Raw genomic sequence first — 13549 nt, 5'->3', positions numbered from 1 at the left:
GACTTTGTAAATAACAAATAGAAACAGTAGATCACATCACAAGCGGATGTACAATACTAGCAAATACAGAATACCCCAGAAGACATGACAATGTCGCAAAAATAATACATCAACAGCTTGCCTTACAACATAAACTTTTAAAACAACACGTTCCTACATACAAGTATACACCACAAAATGTACTGGAGAATGATGAATACAAATTATACTGGAACAGAACCATTATAACAGATAAAACAACGCCACATAACAAACCTGACATCATACTCACCAATAAAAAGAAGAAATTAACACAACTAATCGAAATATCCATACCCAATACAACAAATATACGAAAGAAAACAGGAGAAAAAATTGAAAAATACATCCAACTGGCTGAGGAAGTCAAAGACATGTGGCATCAGGATAAAGTTGACATCATACCAATTATACTATCAACTACAGGAGTCATACCACACAATATCCACCAGTACATCAATGCAATACAGCTACATCCAAACATATATATACAACTACAGAAATCCGTAATTATTGATACATGTTCAATTACCCGAAAGTTCCTAAATGCAATATAACACATACCGTACAGGTAAAAGGAAGTGATGCTTGATCAAGGTCCGCGTCACTCCATTTTTAACCGGACTTAACGTCTGAGAAAGTGAAGGAAATAATAATAATAATAACATAATAAATAGATCGGAATAATTATGATGGCAAAGTTAATAAGAGTGGTATTATTATTATTATTATGATTATTATTTCAGCTTAACACACAGTATTGTACAGGAAACAAAGATCGGAAAAACTTGCAGGTTGCGGGGAAATGGCAATTAAAAGCAAAAATATTTGCTATCTGCAGAGCGTTAAAACCTGCTATGGTGTTTACTGCAGAAGCAATACTTACAGGAAACTTACAAACTAAAGGTTTTTGTTATTTGTTAGGCCTACCTGAAAAAGTGTTTAACCAAGGACGGAAATCTGTTTTACTAACAGATATCAGCTGCAAAAATTTTTTTTCCTTGAGAAAGAAGCTGGTGCTTGTGGGTACAAAATGACTTCCCTCTTCACACGGAGAACAATTAATCCAGCAACAACAGCAGCACAGCCACAGTTGTCCAGTGACGTAGTTCACTGCGAAAATATACGCTCTAAGGCTGTTATACCAGGAATTGTTTCACCTCCATTCGTCAGCCGTCGCTCGATGAGTTGGTTGGTCTCTATCAGTCGTGTGTACCCCATACGAGTATTATACTGACACAAATTTCTGTAAAGTGTCCCAAACAGCCCTGAGAATTTCTCAGTTTCGCAGAAGCGTATCTGTACAGAATATTGTCCCTGTTCCGAAGGCTTTGTAATTATGTTTTAAACATTATTATTTTAAAATTTAATTTACTGGTGCAGGTGTCTTTAACAGCTATTAAACACTTTTTATAACCTTTTCTAGTATACATCCCGTCTCATGGGGTCCATTGTTTTCAAGATTTTGCAAAGTGGTTTTCGTTTTAACCGTGTGGCCTGATGTCCTCCATGTCGCTACAGCTCTCAGCTGATAGTAGGGATAGAAATCGTATGCTCAGTCTTCTGTGAATTGTGTGGACTTAGTTCCGTATGTCGTCGTACTTTGACTGTTTGTGCTTCGTATTTTCTGAGGCGGAGACTGGTGCCAGTCCAGCATTTGCCCAAACAATCGTGGAAAGTCACCGAAACACCTCGTTTCTTTCTACGAAATTTTGGTTCGCAAATAAAAAGGTCACATGTTACGAAAAAACCGAAAAAAACTCGTTTTACAAGTAACTAGTGAACCCGGCAAAGCTTCACAATTGCTAAATATGTACGGGAATTGGACACACGTGTTAATCTCCTTCTCCCTCCTCTTTCTATACACTTACTTATCTCCCCTCGCTTTGCCTGGCTCTTCCTCCTGCCCTCTCTGTCCATCTCCTCCCCATTATCTCGCTCCACCACCTCCTCCTCCTCCTCCTCCTCCTCCTCCTCCACCCTCTCTCTGTCCGTCTCCTTCTCAGTCTCTGTGTCCATTTCCTCCCCCTTTACACTCTGCGACTTCTTCCTCTTCGCACCAGTCACTTACCTTGAGCCTTGTTACTGTTATTCCAACTAAACCTTGACTGCGAATTGAAATCACTTAAAATAAATGGATAAAACCTGTTGGAATCATTTGTGTACGGAATATGAGAGACCTCCTCTGCTACTTTATCTGTCAGGATAGTAGTTTCAGCGACAAAATTTCGTAGTTTTCATCAGCAGACGGGTAGGGTTGCTACGTTTCGGACGCTTCAGATGCCGTAGTAGTGTTCTAATCAAATCATAAGCAGATAAGCCATAAATGCAACCTTTTAGTTTTCTGTTAAAATCGACAGCGGGAAAAAAACTAAACAGCACATAGTTGTGTATTCAAGTTTTATTTAAAATTATATAGAAGGAGGAAGAAATATATATGGGAGAAATAAGTAGTTTAATGATTTAAATTCCTTGCTGTCGTAGTTAAAACTGACTGAGAGGATGAAAACGAAACCGCACATTTTCACAGCACAGCACAGAATTTTCTTTCTCGCAGTCCGTTTGAACAGAAAACCTGCATATTGTTATTTAAAAAATATACGTCTCAATGTTTATTGGAAGGTTCGTGTATAAATTTGAAGTAAATTGGCCACGAACTTTTCTAAATTTATGGTAACAATGTTATAACGACCACTTGTCTTTATATAGTGGTATAGATTATGCACACCGTAAACACATTCACACATCACTTTTCAGTACTGAAATTGTTAGCGTACGTCTTCTGTTACTCATTTTGTTTCACTTTTTTCGGAAAGGGAACCTGTAGCGCCGGAAATGCATACCTTCCTAATTCCATCTATTATACTATAAATTTTTTTCCTTATTTTGTTACCTGAAGATCTGACATTTCTGTGTCTTTATATATTGTAATTGTTTTACTATATATATATATATATATATATATATATATATATGCATTTATGTCGATGTATAATTGGGTTGTTTTGTAAATATTATCTGTATTTTTACGCTGAGTCTGGCCTAGGGAAAACTTTACTATCGAACGATTACATCGATAGGTCGTGTGGAGAACCAAAGGATTTCGGATCTTTCGTAGTGTTAACTCTGCCGCATGGAGCGCGGGCAGAGGGCGTCTGGCTGGAGTAGGGCAGTGGAGTAGGTGTGTCGTGTGACGCTCCCGTGAGTTGCCACGCTTTCGGGGTTTGGCAACATGTGATTGCGCTCGACTTGCTATGATAGATTCTGACACGGTGTCGCGGACGGGAAGCATTAGCTGGTGCACATCAAGTGTCCGTTTCGCCTGGTGACCGTGTCGAGAAGAAGGCGCGCCAACATCCAGCTTCAGCAACAGCGACAGCCGACAATGAGTGACTATCGCCACCTGCCCGATCGACGACTGCAAACCTTCAATCAACCAACAAGCAAGACTAAAAGCACGTAAAGTTTTAGAACTGTATGGCAGACCCCAGCTTTTCAGACTGTCGCATCACAAAAATACAGCAACTTAGCATGTACGTTTGTTGCTCATTGTCGCAATTGCATTACCAATCAGGGTCCCTTCCTTTACTGGAATGAACCCGAGTGTCGTTGAAATTCATACGCCAGCATTAAAATAATCATTCCATTTCACTGCCTTAATTTCAAAGATGAGTTGAAGTATTCATAGCTGGCTACAATATTTAGATTACACAAGCAGAAATTAAGAGTGCGAGTTTTGTTACCATATTTTAGCTTACCTGTGACTGCAGTTCAGCTTGGTACGTACTAAATTTTACTATTGTTAATTGTTCAGAATCATTTAATTCAAGTTCAAAGTTAAATCTCTTCTTTCTAAATTGCGTGGATTCAAGTAGCTTTTGAAATGATTGTTGAGGTAGCGTTTGCGAACCTCATTTTATTGAATTTCGTAGTGCTTCAGAAACAAAGTTCAGTATCAATTTCAGTCACTAAATTAACTTTCAATTTTCCGGTTTTATTATTTCTTTTGCTAAATTAAGTCAGGGTGTAGCGAAATTTATTACTACTGACAAACATTCAGTTTTCACACAACACATGTCAACCTTCAGTTGTCACGCTTTTAGTGCTAATTATATGTGCATTAATCTTTCATTTTCAGTTATTATAGTAGTTGTCCATAGGACTGGCGACCGTGATTTTCCCCAAATCTCAAATATCTAATTAACGCCAATTAATTGTTAACGTAACGACCGCACATTTTCTTTCTTTATTAATTTTACCCTCTTCTCAAAATTAATTTCCATCCATCAATTTCATTCGCATTTTTCCTTGCATTAAGATGTAACCCTTTCCTCCCTCTTTACCGACAAATTAACTTCGGTGACGATTGCTTTTCCGAAATTTCCATTAGGTGCAGCCGGCCGAAGTGGCCGTGCGGTTAAAGGCGCTGCAGTCTGGAACCGCAAGACCGCTACGGTCGCAGGTTCGAATCCTGCCTCGGGCATGGATGTTTGTGATGTCCTTAGGTTAGTTAGGTTTAACTAGTTCTAAGTTCTAGGGGACTAATGACCTCAGCAGTTGAGTCCCATAGTGCTCAGAGCCATTTGAACCATTAGGTGCACGCGGCTTAATTTTTCACTGTCATTAAGGTCGATAAGTGAGGGGGAAGTTACAAACCCATAAACACACTGCGTTCGTAACATCTGTATGTTGTTACTGCCGCCTTCTTTCGGATGTAATTGTGGTTTCTCCTTTTCTGCTGCATTCTTTTTAACATTTGATAACTTTATGCACCTCCATCAAACGCCTTTCGAAGTTTCGTTGTGTCAGGTCGCCAATACTTTTGTAACCTTTGTGATAGTAAATCAGTACCTCAATAGGACAGTCAGCTCCAGTTTGCAGACGCAGGTTCTCCGGTAGCTGGTTTCGCTGTTTTCCCCTGAGGGACGGCAGTGATGAAACTGAGGCAGTCGCCTTATAACAGCGGTAAGCTCTCAGCCGGTGAGAGACGCGCCCTCCAGGGAACCGAGGAGTCGGCCCCGACGGCTCTCTCTCTCTCCGCCCCACAATCCTCCCGAGGCAGTACCTAACCCAGCTCTGCCCTGAGAAAAGGCCAGCCACGTCACGCCATCGTTCCAGCTCGTCGTGGCTGCTAACCGTTGCCGGCACTGCCACATCGTGGGACCGCAGCACTTCACGTGACGCTGTGATCACGTGCGTGCTCAGCCGCTCGCCGGCATTTACAGCTTTACACAGGGTCGTGGCTGTCCGAGGCAGGTAATGGTGATCCCGTATACCTCCCACTGCCGCTACTTCTCATTGTTTTTTACCGGTCAGTCAAGACGTTAATTATACTGTTTATCGCGTTGTTGCATTCTGGCTGGTGCAGCGGGGCTTACTAGCTGAATGGAATCACATTTCTAACCCGTTTCTTTGACGTCCAGCGTCCACGCCAGTGATTCCCATTCTGGAGGTAATTACCCCCTGAAGGGTAAAATGAGATTTTCTAGGGGGAAAAAAACCAAAACGGTGGGATCGTGTTTGTCACTAAACTAAATTACTTCTAAAACATCATTAATATTATCACAATGTTGTAATACTTCAATACTGATTATATAAGTTATCAATAATTTCTTTTTCCTCAATTACTACCATTAACGCATGATACTATGTGTTGGTCATAGACACATCACATAGACCAACGATTACACACGTACACTACTGGCCATTAAAATTGCTACACCAAGAAGAAACGCGGATGATAAACGGGTATTCATTGGACAAATATATTATACTAGAACTGACATGTGATTACATTTTCACGCAATTTGGGTGCATAGATCCTGAGAAATCAGTACCCAGAACAACCACCTCTGGCCGTAATAACAGCCTTGATACGCCTAGGCATTTAGCCAAACAGAGCTTGGATGGCGTGTACAGGTATAGCTGCCCATGCAGCTTCAACACGATACCACAGTTCATCAAGAGTAGTGACTGGCGTACTGCGACGAGCGAGTTGCTCGGCCACCATTGACCAGACGTTTTCAATTGGTGAGAGATCTGGAGAAGGTGCTGGCCATTGCAGCAGACGAACATTTTCTGTCTCCAGAAAGGCCCGTACAGGACCTGCAACATGCGGTCGTGCATTATCCTGCTGAAATGTAGGGTTTCGCAGGGATCGAATGAAGCGTGGAGCCACGGGTCGTAGCACATCTGAAATGTAACGTCCACAGTTCAAAGTGCCGTCAATGCGAACAAGGGGTGACCGAGGCGTGTAACCAATGACACCCCATACCATCACGCCGGGTGATACGCCAGTATGGCGATGACGAATACATCTATGAAAGTAACAGTAAGATATACGTAACAAACGCCGAATATCTCATGAAAATGTATTCTGTAGCCGGCCTATGTGGCCGAGCGGTTCTAGGCGCATCAGTCCGTATCCGCGATTCTGCTACGGTCGCAGGTTCGAATATTGCCCCTGTCATGAATGTGTGTGATGTTGTTAGGTTTAAGTAGTTTAAGTGTAGGGGACAGATGTCCTCAGCTGTTAAGTCCCATAGTGATCAGAGTCATTTGAACCATTTTTTATTCTGCAAGTTGTTGATAGTTCCTGCAATAGACCAGAAAGTTCTTCATTACTTACTTTTGAAACAGATTTATGAAGTAATTGGCAGCACAACACTTTGCTGTGTTGTTGTACACAGAATTATCATAGTATTGTTATTACAGTGGGCAGAAACAAAGTGTTAGGAGCCTGAAGTCTTGCAGTGTCTGTCACTTCAGAAGTAGAGTCCAGCAGTCAAGTGATTAACAAAGAGTAGTTACTGTGCACGCGCTTTAACTAGATGGATTTTAAACGGGGTCACATGGCGTTGGCGAAGCAAATGCGTCTAGGGATGTGAGTAGTGCAGAGGAAGCACATTTTTTAACAAGTGTCTACCCTCACTGTGTATAGTTAGCTCTCGCGACTGACTTGTAAGTAGCCCCGGGAATTGCTTCATCAATCATTACCATTAGAAATTTCGGTTAGCAATGCAAAAGGAGAAATGCAAAACTCAGTTCTCAAATTTACGATCCAGTGGGCCCGCAGCGTTGAAGATACCTTTTAGTGACATTATGTGATCAAATTCAGAGTGCTGTTATAGTAGTCCAATAATTTATTTATTGTGTTGGATCCTTTTGGGGCAGGGTGTCATCTTCAGACCATCTGTGAAAGTTATGTTTTATTATATTTATTATAATGTTGGTTATGTTTATCATAATATTGTTTCATCGTATTTTAGGATATTACGATTTGGTACTTAGTCCACTTACCACCAGTAACCGTAGTCACTGTGCTTGTAGTACAACGTGATGTAGATTTAGGACTCTTATGCTGTAAACTGTTTTGTGGTTTTCTCCTGTTTTTAATCGTCCTGTTTTTGACACTTTTAAAATTTGATGTTTTATCGTCATATTTGACATATTGATAATTGTGGCAGTCGGCCATAGATGCTGTATGGCTACAGCTCCTATCGTGTGTTGATAATATTTTGGTCTGTATGTAATTTCTTTGTAATCGATGTGTCTGTGTGTTGTCCTTTGTGTCTGTCTGTTACTTTTGGTTGGAAACTCAATTCTTCGTCCAGTTGTTAAAACAGTCAGTCTGTCTAATCTGACAATCAAACGTCAAAGTACAAAAACTACATAATAGGATGATTACATTAGAGAGTGACAGCGACTGCTGATATATAAACGTAAATATGAAATCGGAATATCCGAAAATACGATTAATCAATATTATAGAAGACAAAAAATGTTATGCAACTTTCGCAGATCCTCTGAAGATGGCAATCCAGCCGAAATGGATGCTTCGCAATAAATACATCATTAAACTACTAAAACAGCCACCTACAGTTTATTAAATCATGCCTCCGATGTGAAATGTTTCTTAATTAAGGAAAATGCAGCTTATTTGACCCAGTTTAATCATTGTATCACTGAAAGATGAATGAAATGAGTATTGCGAAGCAGCTGACATCCTTAAAACTGAACGGAGCTCCAGGGTCCCTAGAGAATCCCTACGAGATTCTATGCTGAATTTGCGGCTGAATAATCCCCTCTTGTAACTGTAATCTATCGTTGACCTCTCTACGAAAAAAAAAGTTCCGTAGTTCGAAGAAAACACAGGTCACACCCGTTTACAAGAATGGCAGTTGAAGCGATCGACAAAACTAACGTCCAGTATCCTTGACATTGTTTTTTTGTAGAATCTTAGAAAGTATTGTGAACTCAGACATAATGAGGTGACCTCCATGTTAATCAATATGAATTGGGAACATCGATCTTGTGAAATCCACCTCGCACTTTTCTCACTAGAAATAATGAATACCATGGATCAAGGCTGACAAGTAGATGCAGTGTTTCTCGCTTTCCGAAAATCATTGCGTCAGTACTACCTTTCCGCTTGCAGTCAACATAATTATCGTATGAGGGTAAGCGAAATTTGTAGCTGGATTCAAGATTTATTTTTTTTTTATTTTGATGGGGACGAGGCAAATTCGTAGAACTCAAGTTTCGAATATGTTCCAGGGGGTGTGTTTGGACCCTTGCTCTCAATGTGGCCTTTCAAACAACATTAACAGTAACGTTAGACTTTTCGGAAATGATGCAGTTATCTATCATGAGATACTGTCTGAAGGAAACTGCGCAAATATTTAAGATTTCAAAACACAGTAATGCAAAGATTGGCAGCTTGTCTTAAGTGTTCAGAAATGTAAAATTGTGCACGCCACAAAACGAAAAACCGTAGTCTGGTATGGCAATAAAGAGTCACAGTTGGAGTTATTCAACTTGTACAAATACCTGAATGTAACACACTGTAGGGATATGAAAAGCAATGGTCTTCCCATAGGCTCAGTGGTAGATAAAGCAAGTGGTAGACTCTGTAGAGAGAGAAGCTTATAACTAACTCATGCAATCCCGTTTTCTCTTTTTTTTTTTTTTTTTTTTTTTTTAAATGTTTCCGCGTCCTTCTGAGCAGGATATCATTTGGTTTGTATTTCCGTAGTATAGCAATTTTACAAGCAGTGCGTTACTATTTACAAGCACTTCGTGTGACACATTCGTTCTCACTAAAAAATGCAGTTTTGTCGCACGGAAATGAATTTTCTGGCTCGACGCAAGATGGATAGAAGCCAACGTATTTACCTATTGAGTTTCGGTTAATAAGAAAAGTTAGAAGTTTCGGATGAATTTAATTCGCTATAGTACAAGTAATAAAGGATGTCGGCCAGCTATCAACAGTAGGTCCTCAAACTTTTCAGCGGGTAGCCTTTAAGAAACGACATGTGGCTGGCGGGGTAAGTGGTCTAAACAAATATTGACTATTTGGGGGGTGGCAGAAGAACGAGCTGGCAGCAGCGGGCACTGCGAGTAGGTACTCGGTTGCTGCCGCTGCAGACTCCGCAGTACGCCAGAGCGTCCCGTCGGCGTGCATTAGCATGTTCGGAAGGCCGGCCTTTGTCTCCGCTTTTCGGAAGCGAGCGGCACCCGACACACGGGCCATTGTTCACGTATTCCCTGCGGTAATGGGAAGGACGGAAGCGAGCCGCGAGAATGCTCAACAGCTCCTACCTTCCTCCTCATCCTGCGCAACGGTAATGCAGCGTACTTATTTTGAAAAATTATGGCCGTATGATGCAAAACCGATACTGTTGTACACTAAAGCGGCAAATTATATGACAACCGTTAGAGCCGACGCAACGGTCTGCAGAATCTTCTTCAATTAGTAGTAAAACCAATCACTCCCGACACTTGTTTGTGATTGTTCCTTTGCCAGCTCTGTTATCCGTGCCCTTACGGTGGGTTGCCTACTATTAATAGGGAACCTCGCACCTAGTGACGTGGAAAACAGGTTACGTCGCTCGGTTCGCATTCGGAGAGGCAGAGTTCGAACCTCCATTGGCCTTCGATATGTGAGAGCTATTCGGAAAAGTATCGTGCGATCGGGCACGAAATGGAAGCCACAGTGAAAATCCGCTGCAGCTTTGCACAAATGTGTTGGGCAGTCTCTCCAGTATTCCCGTGGATCGCCTCACGTCTTTCTTTTCAGTTCTGGTTGCACAATGAGCGCGTAAAGATACCTAGAAAATGGTGACTCCCGCCAAGTATGAGGGCCTGGTGAGAGATTTTCCCTGATGTCATGCAGCTCACGTAACAGAATACCTCGTCATGACAATTCTCAGCCGCACTCTGCAGGAGTAATGAAGATGCTCCCCAATACAGCCCGTGCTGTCTTCCCCTGAGTTTCATTTCCGTGCACATGAACCGCTGACTATGAAGACAACATTTTGACACAGGCAACGAACTGTACACCAGCTAGTGAATTGGCGAAGGTTCAGGTGGCTGTCTTACATGACGAGGGGTTAGAAAGTTCGAACGGCGACTATGTAGAGAAGTAGCTGGAAGGTGTAGATAATTGTTGCCAGCAAAACATTTTTGATTTTCACAGTCGTTCCCATTTCGCGATCGATCAGACCTAACTTTCCGTGTAAGCTCCGCGTGGTTCCTCTAAATCGATTAAGGCGAATGTTGGGAAGTTTCATTTACAGAGGAATGTGCGGCCCAGTAACTTCGTCGTCGGAAGGACGTTAAATCATAAACTTCCTTACAGTCTCCCCCATTTCCACATACATCCTGCGTTGTGTTAGCGTCTAATGCGATAGATAATGATATAATTCGTCTAACGAGGATTTCGCTGGGAAACGAGGAAAAGTAGCGGTGGGTGTTGCGGGGGGAGTGGGGTGTGAGTGATGACGAGAGAGAGAGAAACATAGTGAGCGATATATATATATATATATATATATATATATATATCGCTCTCTCGCTCTCTCTCTCTCTCTCTCTCTATATATATATATATATATATATATATATATATATATATATATATATATATAGAGAGAGAGAGAGAGAGAGAGAGAGAGAGAGAGGGGGGGGGGAGGCACAATGGACGTTACGTCGTAAAATCGGTCGTAGATATAGTCCACATGTCCTAATCAAATCTACGACTTGATAAAACACTGCGATTTAATTTATGATTTAAGAGCCACCGGCCTCTGTGGCCGAGTGGTTCTAGGCACTTCAGTCCAGAACTCCGCTGCTGCTACGGTCGCAGGTTTGAATCCTGCCTCGAGCATGGATGTGAGTGATGTCCGTTGGTTGGGTTTAAGTAGTTCTAAGTCTAGGAAACTGATGACCTCAGATGTTAAGTCCCATAGTGCTCAGAGCCATTTGAATCATCTTTGAGATGTCCCCACCTGGCGGACGGAACGTCATCCATAGTGTCACGTGACTTCATTGTGTGGAAAACGTTGCGCACAGATTTAGTACTTCACCCATGACATTGTTAATCTATAGACTAGGAATCTAGTTTACTGAGTGCCGTCAAGCGATATCTACATCTTCAGTTTTATACATACAAATTCACGATATCATTTCTTTACTGTGAAATCGGGAAAGACGAACGTCACCAAATGTCTGCACCGCGTCATAATGCATCTATGAGTTAATATATCATTGCAAGTATTTCCCTTCTTCCCCTCCCACACTAAAAAACCTTCAACATAATCATTTCAAAAAATTAAAGACGCAAAAATTTACAGTTACGGATTTTCTATGCTGTCCTTACAAAACATCAACCTATATACCGGTGAACTCTGGGACGCCAACTATTTGGATCCCTCCGGAGCCAAGAGATCGGCTGGAAGTGATATTGTATGGCGTTGTTGGCTGGGAGACCTTGAAGTGCAGGTTTGGAAATGTTTTTATACGGGGTGCTCAGTTGTTCCTACCACTGGGTTTTATGCAACCCGCAATGCCTTCAGAGACCACGTGCAAGATTCTCATCTTATCTAGCTCGCTAGGCGCAAACTGTTAGATCTATAGGAGAAATGAACACGACTCTTTTGTAGTAAATTTAATGCAATTAAATTTTGTACGGGGATGCGTTATCGCCAGGGGCCGTAGTTTCCGAATTATTCAAGAAAATTGTACAGAAGTGACCTTTAAATGCGTTTTTTTTTTCAATAACTCGAAAAACTACGTCTCTCGGCGAAAAAGTATCGCAATACAAAATTTAAGAACACAAAATTTGCTACAAAAAGGTTCCTTTCATTTTTTATGCAGGAATACCAGTTTGCACGTAGCGAGCGATGGAATATGAAAATCATGCGCGTGGTATCCGAAGGCCTTGCAGGCTGCATAAAACCCAGCTGTAGGGGCAGCTAAATCACACTGCAAGCTTCGCCCACTAATGGCATCTCCCCTTCATGAAGTATATTAGTTGCGTCTTTAAGTGTATCCGGTAAGTTTTGGTGACTATAATGGATGTGTGTGCGTAGTGTGGTGCCATGTTTAGGTTGAATGATGAGGGAAAGGAGAGCGTGAAATCTTGCGCTGGCACATAGCCTGCTCCTCTCAAACAGCATCAAGGAGGCCGCCTATCTTAACGTCCCCATCACACTAACGGGTCACTATATAGCGTGTCATACGCTCTCACTCCATGAGACCCTCTACAATAGTTTGGAGTTTATTCCAGGGCACTGGCGCAAAGTCTGGTGATCAAGAACTTTACACCACCACGCCTCCTCCTCTTTGCCGGAAACGCAAACGAAATCAGCCAACAGCACGTGGCGTACCCATCCGAGTCATGGCCCCACCCGACGTTACTTCGGTGATCTGACGAGAGCCATTGTATTCAGCTGGGCAAGACCGTTTGCTAGCCACTGGGTCTCTCTGAGCTGAGGCGCTCAATGGGGTGCACACAGACCTGTTGCATGCCAAGCATTTCGTGTTGCTACGCCGCGCTGTTGCGGCCCTCCTTGGGCCCGTTATGCTCCAGACGCGCCCACTCGAGCCCACGCGCCGTCCAGCTGTTTCCAGGCTGTCTGCGCAGAACAGGGCACACCCTGTCTGAACACGGTTCCCGCCGTATTGCAACCAGAGTGGCCGCCAGCGGTACAACTGCCAACAGTCGAGGAACAGCAGACTGCAGAGCACAACCGGCCTGCAACAACCACATCGAGGTTGTAGAGATGGATCAATACCTACATACAAGAAACAGCTGGGTCTCTTGAATGGGTCAGCAATTTATGGAAACAAATTCAAACCTATATCAAGATCACCCATGCTAATTCGTCGTTGGCTCGTTCTGAATACGAAAAAATCGTTCAAATGGCTCTGCGCACTATGGAACTTAACATCTGTGGTCATCAGTCCCCTAGAACTTAGAACTACTTAAACCTATCTAACCTAAGGACATCACACACATCCATGAATACGAGACCAAGTTCTGAACCACTGTGGTACCTACCTAAATTAAAACACTACAAGCGCATGTAAAAGTGTTTCAAAAATCGTAACCGTCGGGCCTCACCAAAAGCCTCACATTTTGCAAGAGCGCAGTGACTAGTCCAGTCTGCACATAGTTTAGGCACTCAAATACACAATTGTGCGAAACTTAAGGAGGAAAGTGACTTTCGAATGACGTGTCGGTGACAAGTAA

Source organism: Schistocerca serialis, chromosome 2 (assembly GCF_023864345.2).
Source record: "Schistocerca serialis cubense isolate TAMUIC-IGC-003099 chromosome 2, iqSchSeri2.2, whole genome shotgun sequence".
Taxonomy (NCBI): domain Eukaryota; kingdom Metazoa; phylum Arthropoda; class Insecta; order Orthoptera; family Acrididae; genus Schistocerca; species Schistocerca serialis.
The sequence above is the reverse complement of the archived record's forward strand: the minus strand, read 5'-3'. Positions refer to the sequence as shown.